This window comes from Paramormyrops kingsleyae, chromosome 20, assembly GCF_048594095.1.
Source record: "Paramormyrops kingsleyae isolate MSU_618 chromosome 20, PKINGS_0.4, whole genome shotgun sequence".
In the NCBI taxonomy this organism is placed as follows: domain Eukaryota; kingdom Metazoa; phylum Chordata; class Actinopteri; order Osteoglossiformes; family Mormyridae; genus Paramormyrops; species Paramormyrops kingsleyae.
This window is the reverse complement of record NC_132816.1, coordinates 23,295,177-23,306,410: the sequence shown is the minus strand read 5'-3', so window position 1 is coordinate 23,306,410 and position 11,234 is coordinate 23,295,177. Positions and strand designations below refer to the sequence as shown.

Below are 11,234 nucleotides of genomic sequence, written 5' to 3'. Positions count from 1 at the left end.
TTTTTTTCCCCAGATTGCCGGGTGCCTGTGCCTGTAACCCCTGCGATGTGGAAGGGGGGGACTAGATTTTTCTTTTTGGGTAGTTTAAAACTGGTACACTCGAATCCGCATGAAGCGCTGTAATGCTACATCAGCCTTGCTGCTTCTCGGTAGCACTGTGATGTTTTCCCATTCTTTTTACTCCACCAGCAGCAACTGGACCATGCATTTTCCTTGGCCAGTCATAACAAATTGCACTTACTGTGTGCATTTTCTCACAATAGCTTGGTTAAAAAGCTAACGTAGACTACAGAACTAGCGCATCCATAGCCGCACCTGTGGGAGCTTTTTGAAGTCAAATCCAAGAAGGTCAATAATTTTGTCTGTCATGTTGGTTTTAAGATACATGCATTCAAATGCATACGTGCCTTAGAAATTAGTTTTATCTTACGGTTTTATCACATTGTTTCATACTGGCCAGCTAGCTACAAGCATTATACACACCACAACATTGTCATTTTTAGCTGTCAGCACTTGACTAGCCTAAACTATTTACTTCTTTTGCAGTTAAATCTTAGATAGGTAACCAAATTAGTAATTTATTGTAAACTATCACTACCATTACTAAGCTGCAGTAAGGCTGCTGCGGCATTTCCGCCTTCGATCAATGAAGGTAATCTTAACTAGTTAGATACCTTGGGGCTGCTAACTTTCTTGCATCTGACGTGACATGCTTTCTGAGTCTCATGCAAGAACTCCTTAAGGCAAATTCTGTATTAATTCATTATAAATGTAAAATTAGCTACATCAAAAGCATTGGGGTAGTTTGCAAACCCTATAGACTATTTACGAGGTAATACAACTACTACATACATGTAAATGTGTGTACAGACTTGTCTTGAATTGAAAATCTCACTCCAGCCAGCTGACCCTGGATACTCACTTCATTAACTTGTGTTCGCACAGTATAAGGTTAGCTTTAGCTTGTTTTAGGAAAATCTCTCTGAGCTATACTGGCTAAAAACAAACAAGCAGATAAAAGAGATACCGAAAAGGTCCCCTGCACTATAATAGTAGTTGGTCAAGAAACAAAAACTAAAGGCTACTTCAAAACAGAAGATGAATATTTTTGGCTCCTGAAGTAAAGCTGCTGGAAGTCTGCATAAATGTCAGTGTCAGAAGGTACCTGTGGGTAAAACCCAATTTCAGTTTGTTTACATGTCGGTGCCCATTTCCTATTATGTTTTATGTTCTTATACATTACACATTTGCAAGTACCATAGTACCATATGTACCTCTGGCCCATGCGGTAGTTTACAGGAGAAAAGAATTAGTTCAAGCCAATTTCTTGCATTCACTTTAATCCTTTTATCCACAGATTTAATGATTATTGTATTGCTATTTCAGTCGATAAGCAAGCAACAAAAGAAATCATTAGGTAAACTAGCGGAAAGGCTGCTATTTAGACACATGCATGATCTGGCATTTGTATTGTGCAATGCTTTTCTTAGTTATTTTTAGTTGTTTACTGTAAAATGTATTATTAAAATAGCATTATTTTGAAATTTTTTTATACTGATATTTTAGTATTGTTTCTGTTACTTGAGTGTCGGGGTTACTTCAATGCCAGGCATGAGAGCTGTTACTGTTTTTCATTGTCAGTCAACATTGGGAACTGTCACAGGATTCGTTTTTTCCCACTGTTTCTGAAAAACAAAAGGGAAGCTTCACTACAGATTTGAACATTACGACGTTACTAGGCAAGGCTTGGCAATTTGAACGATACATCAACTTATCTTTCTATAAAATTTAAATGAGACCCTGAGAAACTTCAAAAAACTGTTGATAAGGGACATTGCTTGATAACTTGCATTACAGAAATGAATGCAATTCCAACCAATTAAATAGCAGTCTTTTCATAACGGACAGCCAACATAAGTACAGCTAGGTTGATGGTTATAGCAGTGGTTCTCAATCCTGTTCTTTGTGCCCCCCTCCCCCTTGAATGTTTTCATTCCAACCCTACCTTAATCAAGCTCATATAGTCCTTAATAGGCTAATAATGAATGTGGCAGGTTGAAGGCAGTGTGAGTTCTGGCGTGGGGGAGCACCAGGAACAGGATTGAGAACCACCAAGTTACCGGAACACGTTACATGTCTTGGTAATATTTGTGAGTTAAGATGGCCTCCCGATCCTTGGCCATGTCTTGGTAATACTCATGACTTAAAATGGCCCCCCTATCCTTTGCCAGCATTCCAGCGGGCTATGGCACACTGGGGGGTTTTTGGAGCAGTTGGTTAATTTTGAAAAAAATATATATTTTCAATTTTTACAACGTGTTCTATTTGCATCTGTAAGAAAGGAAACTCATAAACTTATTAAATCCCACATGGATCTGTCAGTACCCCTCCACTGCAAACTCTTCTGTAGAAGTCAGGTTGAGAATCCCTAATTTTATAGACGAGTGTTTCCTCAGAGGAAACTTTGGTGTTGGTGAAGAGAGTGACAGTTCAGTAGCCACATCTTTTGGCAATTTTAAAGTCTGGTGCGGTGTATTGTAAACTCTTCTGAAAACTTCTGCCAGATGGAAATACGGCTAACTTACTTCACTACTCAACACATCACCATCCAGTAGGATCTACAGAATCAACACGATCTACAGAAGCTTTTGGTCACAAACACTTGCAATTAGGGTTTCCACTTTCAATCTGAAGAAATACAAGCCACTATTTTACTCTTGCTTAAGTAGGTTTGGGGAGAGGTACTTTTACTCTACTCCAACATTTTTTTGGAAGTAACAGTACCTTTACTTTGATTTTTTTCAGTACTCTGTCCCTCCTTGGATACTAGCTAGCAATGTGGAATGATGCAGGTTCTCCAGTCTACAGAGCCCCCCCCCCCCCCCCCCACCGACTGCATCACCATCTAGATCACAAACTGGCATTGAGATTCAGCCAGCTGTCTACCATGCCAAGCAGCTATGAGCAGCCGTGTTTTAGGGGGAGATGAGGGACATCTGCATTTTGGATCAAGCCATCCTCAGAGAGAGAGAGATGCTGCTTCTGGCTACGTGATCTGTGACCGTGCGCTCTCATTCCCTGCTGAAACGACCTGAGCTGGGTGCACTCCATTGCCCTGAGCCCCCTCCCGTGTAATTCTTTGGCTGGGTGCCATAGAGCCCACTGGGGAGCAACTGGGTAATCAGGCCGGGTAGCACTGGAGACTGCATGCAGATCTGGGTGGCACTGCGCTGCAGCTGCTGATTAAAGAAGCATGCGTTTCAGCAAAATGACCTTTTTTGGAGAAGGCTTCTCACTCCCACCCAAAGACGCCTGTGCACAATGAGAAACAAATTTGGTAAAGTTCACCCCTTTTGTACAAAAATACAGAGTTTACGCTGTGTGCTAGATATTTTAAGTTACTTTAGAAATAGTTATTTTGAAAAATTATTTTGACGAGATTTACAGAAAAGCTCTCTATGTTGTATAAACTTTGTACAAGATTCTGAAAAGTATATTTCTTGTGAAAGAGACAGTGTGACCCAGCTGTGCAGGAATGAGCTCTGGAGCAGAGCAGGTGTTGAAGTGATGCACATACAGGTGCTTTTTCAAGACCAGAAGGACGTACCAGTATTAGACTCCATCTCCATGCTCCTGTCCGCAGAGGCTCGCTAACCCATCCCTTGTATGGACAGTGGCACAGCACCTGGCCTTCATCCCCAGACGTGATAAAAAACTATTTATAATTTTTATTCAGAAGTGTTACTATAATGCTGAAGTGAATCTGTGAGAGAAAGGCCCCGTCATTAGTGTGCTCGTGCCGTTAGGGGAGGCTGCCTGCAGGGCTGCAGGATGTATTCACAAACAGGTTACATTCATAGGTCCCAGGCTTTTCCCTCCACTGGTCACCAAATGAAATGTGCTGTAGTGTAATAGGATGGTTTTGAATTTGGAAGTTGGCAGAACAAAGGAATTTTTGCAACATTTCATTCACTTCACCTGTAATGGCGATCAAAAAAGATTCCTTCTAGCTTTGAACTCCTGTTTTTCCGTCTGCTTCAAAAAGAAATCAATAAGTGAAACTTGGAGTGCATGTATAGCACTTCTCCCCCCCACACCCCCTTGTCGTTTGCACGTCGTGCCACTGGAGTAAAAATTTAAAAGGCGAGGGTCGGCAAAATGACTGTGCGCAGGGAGCCGCCCAGGAGGGGCTGTCTCCGGCCAAGGAGATCAATGGGAGCGTGTTTCCAACATGGAAGCCATACGACGGGGAAAAGGCCGTTTGAAAACGATGGATCTGTTTCATTTAGTGAGAAATAAATCAATAATGTAAGAGCAAAACATCCAAGAGTGTCATGAAATATCGATTTGCTCCCAATTTGTGTTTGGTGAAGCGTAAAATCTCCTAAACATTTATATAATGGTATAATGGTGTATATGTTATATACTTACATACATGTGTGCATATATATCTACATATATGTGTATATGTGTGTGATATGTATGTATATGTCTGTATATATGTGTGTGGATATATAAAAGGGCTGTCACAGTTAACATATAAGTTAATGCATGTGATTAACGTAAACATAATAACGCATTATTATTTTTTAATCCTGTTAACGCACACTCCTGCAGCATACCGTAGAGCCCCGTTTAGGGTCAGGACAATGCATTTGTTCAGTTTTCTGCACAACATTGTTCATCTGCTTCTGTCATGTTTATTGAGCGCTTGCAGTTACAATAATAGTTTTCCCTATATTTTTTACCTTAAGCTCAATTTGGACAGCACATGCCTGAGAACGCTTGTTTTATGTTGATTTAAGATGCTTGATAAAGTCAGAAAACAAGAAGAAAACGACAAATCCTTTAATGACAAAATTAACTCCTTTGCTTTTTATTGTTCATATTATGACACATTACAGATGTATTTTTTGAATGGTGAGTTTGACTCACATTGGAGTCTTCCAATTTCACCCTTAAATGTATCTAAAAGTAGATCTAAAAAATACATACATATTTTTTAAATTCATTTTTTTTATTTATTTAATTACACAAATTTTGGTGTAACATCTGTGTATAGATTATGAAGCCCCATTAACAGCTGTTCTGGTCGTGTGGATAACAAATGTAAATTTGTAGAATATATTGCTGCCTGACTGTATTTAAAAATCAACTGTGTTTTTTCCCCAATTTCTTGGTGTATAAGTAGTGAAGGAATGCAGAAGTGACTTTCCGTTACTATCATTGTAAGGTAATCTCGATCTATAGTTTATTTCTCCCCTGCTGTTTCCCCCAGTTATTTCACTTTTTATTTTGTACTGTAACTTACTCACCCCTTTTTCTGCTCTTTCCCATAAACAGATAGTTATAGTGCTGACTTACTCATAGCAATGTTGTGTTGGCAAATTTTGGCATTTATTTATTTAAGTCATATTCATAGCCAAGCCCATTACAGATTGCCTACCAGGGAAAATCCTGTTATGTTCTTTAATGTTTTGTACTTGAACAATTATTTTAACAATAGCAAGCTGCTGCCTTATTTGTTTGATAATGCATTAATTTGTCTGACCAGCAATATTTTTTCCTGTAGCTGAACATAATCGCAGTGTATTTTCAACACATTAATTATTGAAAATGCAATTAATCGTGAGACTAATCACTCAGTTTAAGTGATTAATTGCGTTTAAGGAAATTAATCGACCCACAGCCCTAATATACATATACATATATACATATGTTAGATATATGTTTTATAGTATGTTTTGTGGTCCAGTACCAATTGCCGATATTATAATTCTGAGTATCGGGCAATATTGATATCAATCCAATATTTTTTCCTTTTAGTCAACTGCTAAGCATTAAATGAGATATTTGTATTAACACATTTCATTTAACGTGGCAAGTTGTCTGCATTTCGTGTTGTAGCGGTATTAAGTATGTTTGGAACAGGAAAATATAATGGTCATGTTGCTTAAACATAAGCTATGCCATTACACTACAGGAAGAAATTCACGACCAATGATTTTTTAAGTCTGCTTCTTTGTTTTATTCAGTAACAACTTTCCCAAAAATTAACAGAAATATTTTTAAAGTGCAAATCGTGCAATCTATTGCCAAATTAAATATAATAGAGAAATCAGTCACCCTGGTCCAAATGCACACTGAGGCAAATTGGAGTTACCAAATTGCCCATAGGTGTGTACATGTGAGTGAATCAGCACAGACCTTACATACATTGTACTGTGTGGTTCTGCTGTCTAATTCCTTCAGCATGAAGTGCAGTAACCCCTTCACATTGACGAGGGTTAAGGGCAGAACATCCCCGTGAAAGTGACGATCCGGGAATCATACCAGGGCCTCCCTAACCTTATCCCAGAACAGTCTGCTAGCCTGAACAATAACGCAAGTCTATTTATTACCAATTTCTAAACAAATAGTACTTTACTGTACACTTCGCATGTCAAATTACTTTCTCATTTCCTATCAAGGCCTTTTTATATAATATAAAAATGATGTCCCTGTATGTACAAAGTTACTACTGTCACTATGTTTTAGACTCATTAATAAAAATAAAAAATTGACAGCACAAGATTCCACAATTACAAAGAAAGTTAATACGTGAAAGTCACTGGTTACTGAGACAAAGGCGAGTGCCGTCCCTAAGCCAAGACTTTTAATATTATTGTATGCACTTACTATACATACACAAAAATGTAAAACTCGCTAAAAAAATCTTTTGTCATTGAATGGAATACAATATGTATTACTGTTATTTATATATTATATGATTTTATGTGATCTATAACATTTTCAGCATTGCTTTTGGCTTAAACATTATCTGTGGGTTTCTGCAATCATTCGGTATGCCCCAAAAATATTCCCCCCTAATTGTTTATGGCCAATTCGTGAATAACTAAAAATCACAAATGTGAAGTTATTGTATTTCCACACAGCTAACATGACAGCTCCAACGCATTTGTATTGGCAAGCAGTCAATGCATTTCTGTTTATGGTATGTCATGTACAAACACGCAATATATGTACGTGCATACACACATTTTACATATGTATGTGTGTGTGTGTGTGTGTGTATGTGTATATACACAAATACACACAATGTGTGTATGTGTTTTATACATATATATAAAATGTTTTATACATATATGTGTGTGTGTGTGTGTGTGTGTGTGTGTGTGTGTATATATATATAATGTTTTGTCTTGTATGCAGAGTTCACAATTTATTTGACATCCACAAAATGTGTGTCGTTTATTCGTAATAATAAGACTTGTATGTGTTTAAATTTAAACGTAAGTATTGCCTGAGTGCCACATGCTGCTTAAGGATAAAATTATAATGCGTTCTGATGCTTTGTTGATACATGGTGAATTGGACACCCCTGTCCTTGTGGTTGCAGATAGAGTTCGGTAGCACAGACAGTCCAGAGAAGTGCATCTGCTCTCTGCTTGGTATTTCACACTCTCTGCTGAAATACCGTGTCTTGGTTTTAGGTTATAGTCGACTGGGATGTTTCACTTACGAGTGATAATTAATTGTTCCAGTTTTATGTCCCAGTGTTTTTCTGTGACGTTGCATGTCTGCATGGGGAGTTTATGGTATGAATGAACTTGCTTACTGTACTGACAGCATCAGAAACGATAGCAGTCTCTAACAGCTGGCTGCTAATGTAGCATAGTAGGCGCTGGCCAGTCAGGCTGTTGCATGCGTAAGACATTGGCTGGCTTTCCTTGGCTTTCTTTTGCTCCAGGTGTACCGAGAAAAAAATAAAAAATAGAGTAATAAAAGAAATCAATTTTATGTTTTGGAAATACAGAAAAAATGTAGTTTGAATTTTAAAAAAAGTAGTAAAATGTGTAAAAAAATTTGAAATGCATAAGTTGGAGAGACACTCGCATTTTTATAGCAAGAGCTAGGGTGCATTTACTCCTCGTACTGATAATTTAGTGCATATTAGTTGTGAATTTAGGTCCTGGCATGTGAACCACGAGAACCAGCGGCCTTTTGAAAAGAGACCGGCTTGCTTCAGACCCAGCCTTGTTATGGCACACGTCTTGTTCAGTGGAAAAGAATGTTACAGGCTTTCCTTGTCAGAAGTGCATTAAGATATTTTTCTTTCTATTTCGAACATTTTTGTAAGACTTCCTGTTTTGAAAGTCATCAAGGATGTGAGTTTTCTTGCAGAAATGCCCTGTCCTTTTGAAAGCTGTCCAACTGCTGTGTTGAGAAGATGGAATGATACTTATCTGTAAACAGCACAATAGTGGAGGGGGGCTGGAAGGATTAAAACAAACCTCTTTTCTGACGCGCAAATGATGGATTAATTAGTAGTGGCGTAAAAAGCGGCTTTTCTAGCTTTCGATTGGATGATGAATGAGGCCTGCAGTGGCCCATGTGAGGTTTGACTCACAGCTGCTGGTGAATTACTGCGCTGTCACCCCTCTGGGTTTCGGGGCTCTGGGTGTTTGTGTAAAATCCCTCTCTTCAAAGGTCAGTCAATGAGATCAGCTTGGAATTTGTTGCCATTAGCTGATTAATGTTCCCATTCCTGGTGGTGAAGTCTGTCTCTCTCCTGGCGGCCCTGAGCTCAGCCTAAAAGGAGGTGGAACGTAGGCCTACAGCCTCGCATGCGACGCATGTGACGCATGTGACGTGTAGAGGCCGTCTGCTACGCTGCCAGATTCGCTGCAGCAACATGAAATAGCCTGTTATGTGTCATCCAAGATTTGAACATGAACTTTCACTACAAATGCCCAGAAATGTCCGGTTTGAAATAGGTCTTTGGTTTGAAAATATTAAAATTACAGTGGTCTTACAGTAACACAATAAACAGTGGTATTTTTTGGGTATACTGTGATATTTTTTGGTTAATTATGTTTTTATATCGGTATATCGTGCCAAATTTTACCATGGGGAACCCAAATACCATAATAGCATTACTTTTGGAAATACTGTTAAAATACCATTTACTGCAGTATAATGTCTGGACATATGATAAATTAGATACTACTCAAGTTGAACTAGTCCGGAGTGCTGAGACCTTGGTTTTATTAATGAAAAAGCATAAAGGAAAAGGTACGGTATAGACTCTGACCGCTGCTGGAAGCAGGAAGGTTCACTCTGGACATTGCCGCTGTGCTGTAATGGCAGCAGAAGTGGTTTGTGCGAGGGTTCTGCCTTATAGCTGCCTTTAACTCTGGCGCCAGTCTGTTTGTTTGAATATTTATTTTTACTTTTTATGCTCAGCTGCTGTAACCTCAGAATGGCCTCCTTTAGCATGGTTTTGCTTGTTCTATGTGGGATGTTTCGAAAGGTCTGTCTGTTTGTGTTGTTGGATGAATAAATGGATGTTTTTATTTATCACTGAATGTTACCGAAATCCCAAGGTCCATTTGTAAACTATTCACTTCTGCCTCAGCACTTCACCACTTCTCAGCATGTTGGTTGTGATTGGCTGAGCAACTGCAGCTGTTTGCATTGACAGTAGCCAGCCAATCAGAAGAAGTCAGTGAGGTCAGGGGTGTCATTGACCTTTGTGGTCCGTCCCAGGTTACGTGATTGGCTCGGGGAGCAGCCTCTCTGGTGTGGTTCCCTATGTTCGCCTGTGGAAACAAATGGAGCTGGGGGTGAGCCTTATGCTCATGGTGACAAAGCTGGAGGATTTCACTCCCATAATGCAATGTGCCAAGCTCTCACTGTCAAATGAGCGTACACTTCTCTTTCATCATTTATGTTTTCCCTCCTTATTTTGGAAACAGCTAGCATTCCCGATGGCAGCCACTTAGCAGGTGGTTTCAGTCAGGCTCATGTAAGTTCAGCTTTACCATGGTTGATGGAAACAGATCTTTTTTGGTATCAAAATTCCATACAGTGCCCCCCCCCCCCCCAGTTTGATGTTTATTAGGTCTGAAAAAAGATTAGCATTTATTATTACTGGAGTGGCGCTCTAATGTACCCACTGGGGCAGAGGCTGGGTGGGATCCGGCGGGGGGGCGAGATTCGGCGGGATGCAGCTGCTGAGCGGGACGGGGGAGCCCCTCAGCGAGGTCCTTGGGGTTCGCCGAAACCTAATCGATTGAGAGATCCACACAAAATCCAATCATTGAAATGGCAAGACTTGCCGTCTTCCTCGAGCGTCGATGACCCAAGATCTCTGTGCCGTAAGGCGATGGAGATAATCACGTTGAAAGCTCTAGCACTTTTTTGTTGTTTCCCCTCCTCTGTAGACTTTAGATACCATGTATTTCAGCTGCACAATGAGATCAGATTTTTTCAGTGTGTTTTAATTTTTTCATAATTTTTTTTTTTGTAGTCAACCGTAGGGCCAAATTGAAGACATTGTAACTGATTCCACCCCATAGATGAAATGAATGAAAAGGAGTGGACAAAGGTCTTTTAGTAAGAGTGTGTTTGTGTTTGTGCTCCTTCCTCGGAAAGCCTCTGGGGCCCCTGACTCACCAGTACTCTCCCCGCCTTGGCCCTTCCAGTTGGCCCTTGTTTATAGCATCGCGGCAGTCGCTGGCCATGGTCTTGTTGTAGGGGTTAGCTGGTGGAGCACAAAACAGCCATAAGAAGGAAGAATGTAAAGCCTTCAGTTTAGACCACCCCGACACACAAAGACATGCACGTGTCACACACACACACACACACACACACACACATCTTAGCTTGAGCTTTAAATAGCTGTCATCTTAAATACAGAGTACACAAGTTTCCACAATTGCAGTGGCTAGCGGCCAGCTCTATGTACGCCGCACCTGCCCTGGGCCTCACTCCGTCTCTCACGCCGGCACACAAGCTCTCGTCTTTCAGCAGGAATGCATCTGGTCTGTCGCTCCGCCACTGTCCTTCCCACGGCCGTCCGATTGCAGCAGCCGTCCTAAACGGGGGATAGAGGTGAAAGCATGTAGTTTGTGTTTAGCCCCAGTGTAACTTTGGGGGGGGGGGGGGGGGGGGGGTTGGAATGCTTTCTGTGAAGAACATAGTGCTGCTGCATTGCGCCCCCTGCTGTCTACAAAGAGCAGTACCTCGCTGTCAGCCAGCCTTTTGGTAAATCTTCCAGATCCTTTTCAGGCTTTTATAAAGTGTTGCTTCTTTTGGGTTTTATTCACTGCTACTCAAGTGCTGTGGTTTTGAGGGGTGTTGTGGGGGGGGTGAAGGGGGGAGGGTGGGTGGGGTATGTTAGGTCACCAGGAGCTGTGACCCATGAAACATGTAGTGCTGAACCCATGTAT

General features: G+C 40.5%; 1 protein-coding gene across 23 annotated transcripts in view; it reads left to right on the top strand.

Annotated features, from left to right (window-relative positions):
- Window positions 1–11,234, top strand: part of tcf7l2 (transcription factor 7 like 2) — an 87,918-nt gene that overhangs the window by 37,177 nt on the left and 39,507 nt on the right. The gene's annotated exons all lie outside the window — the stretch shown is intronic.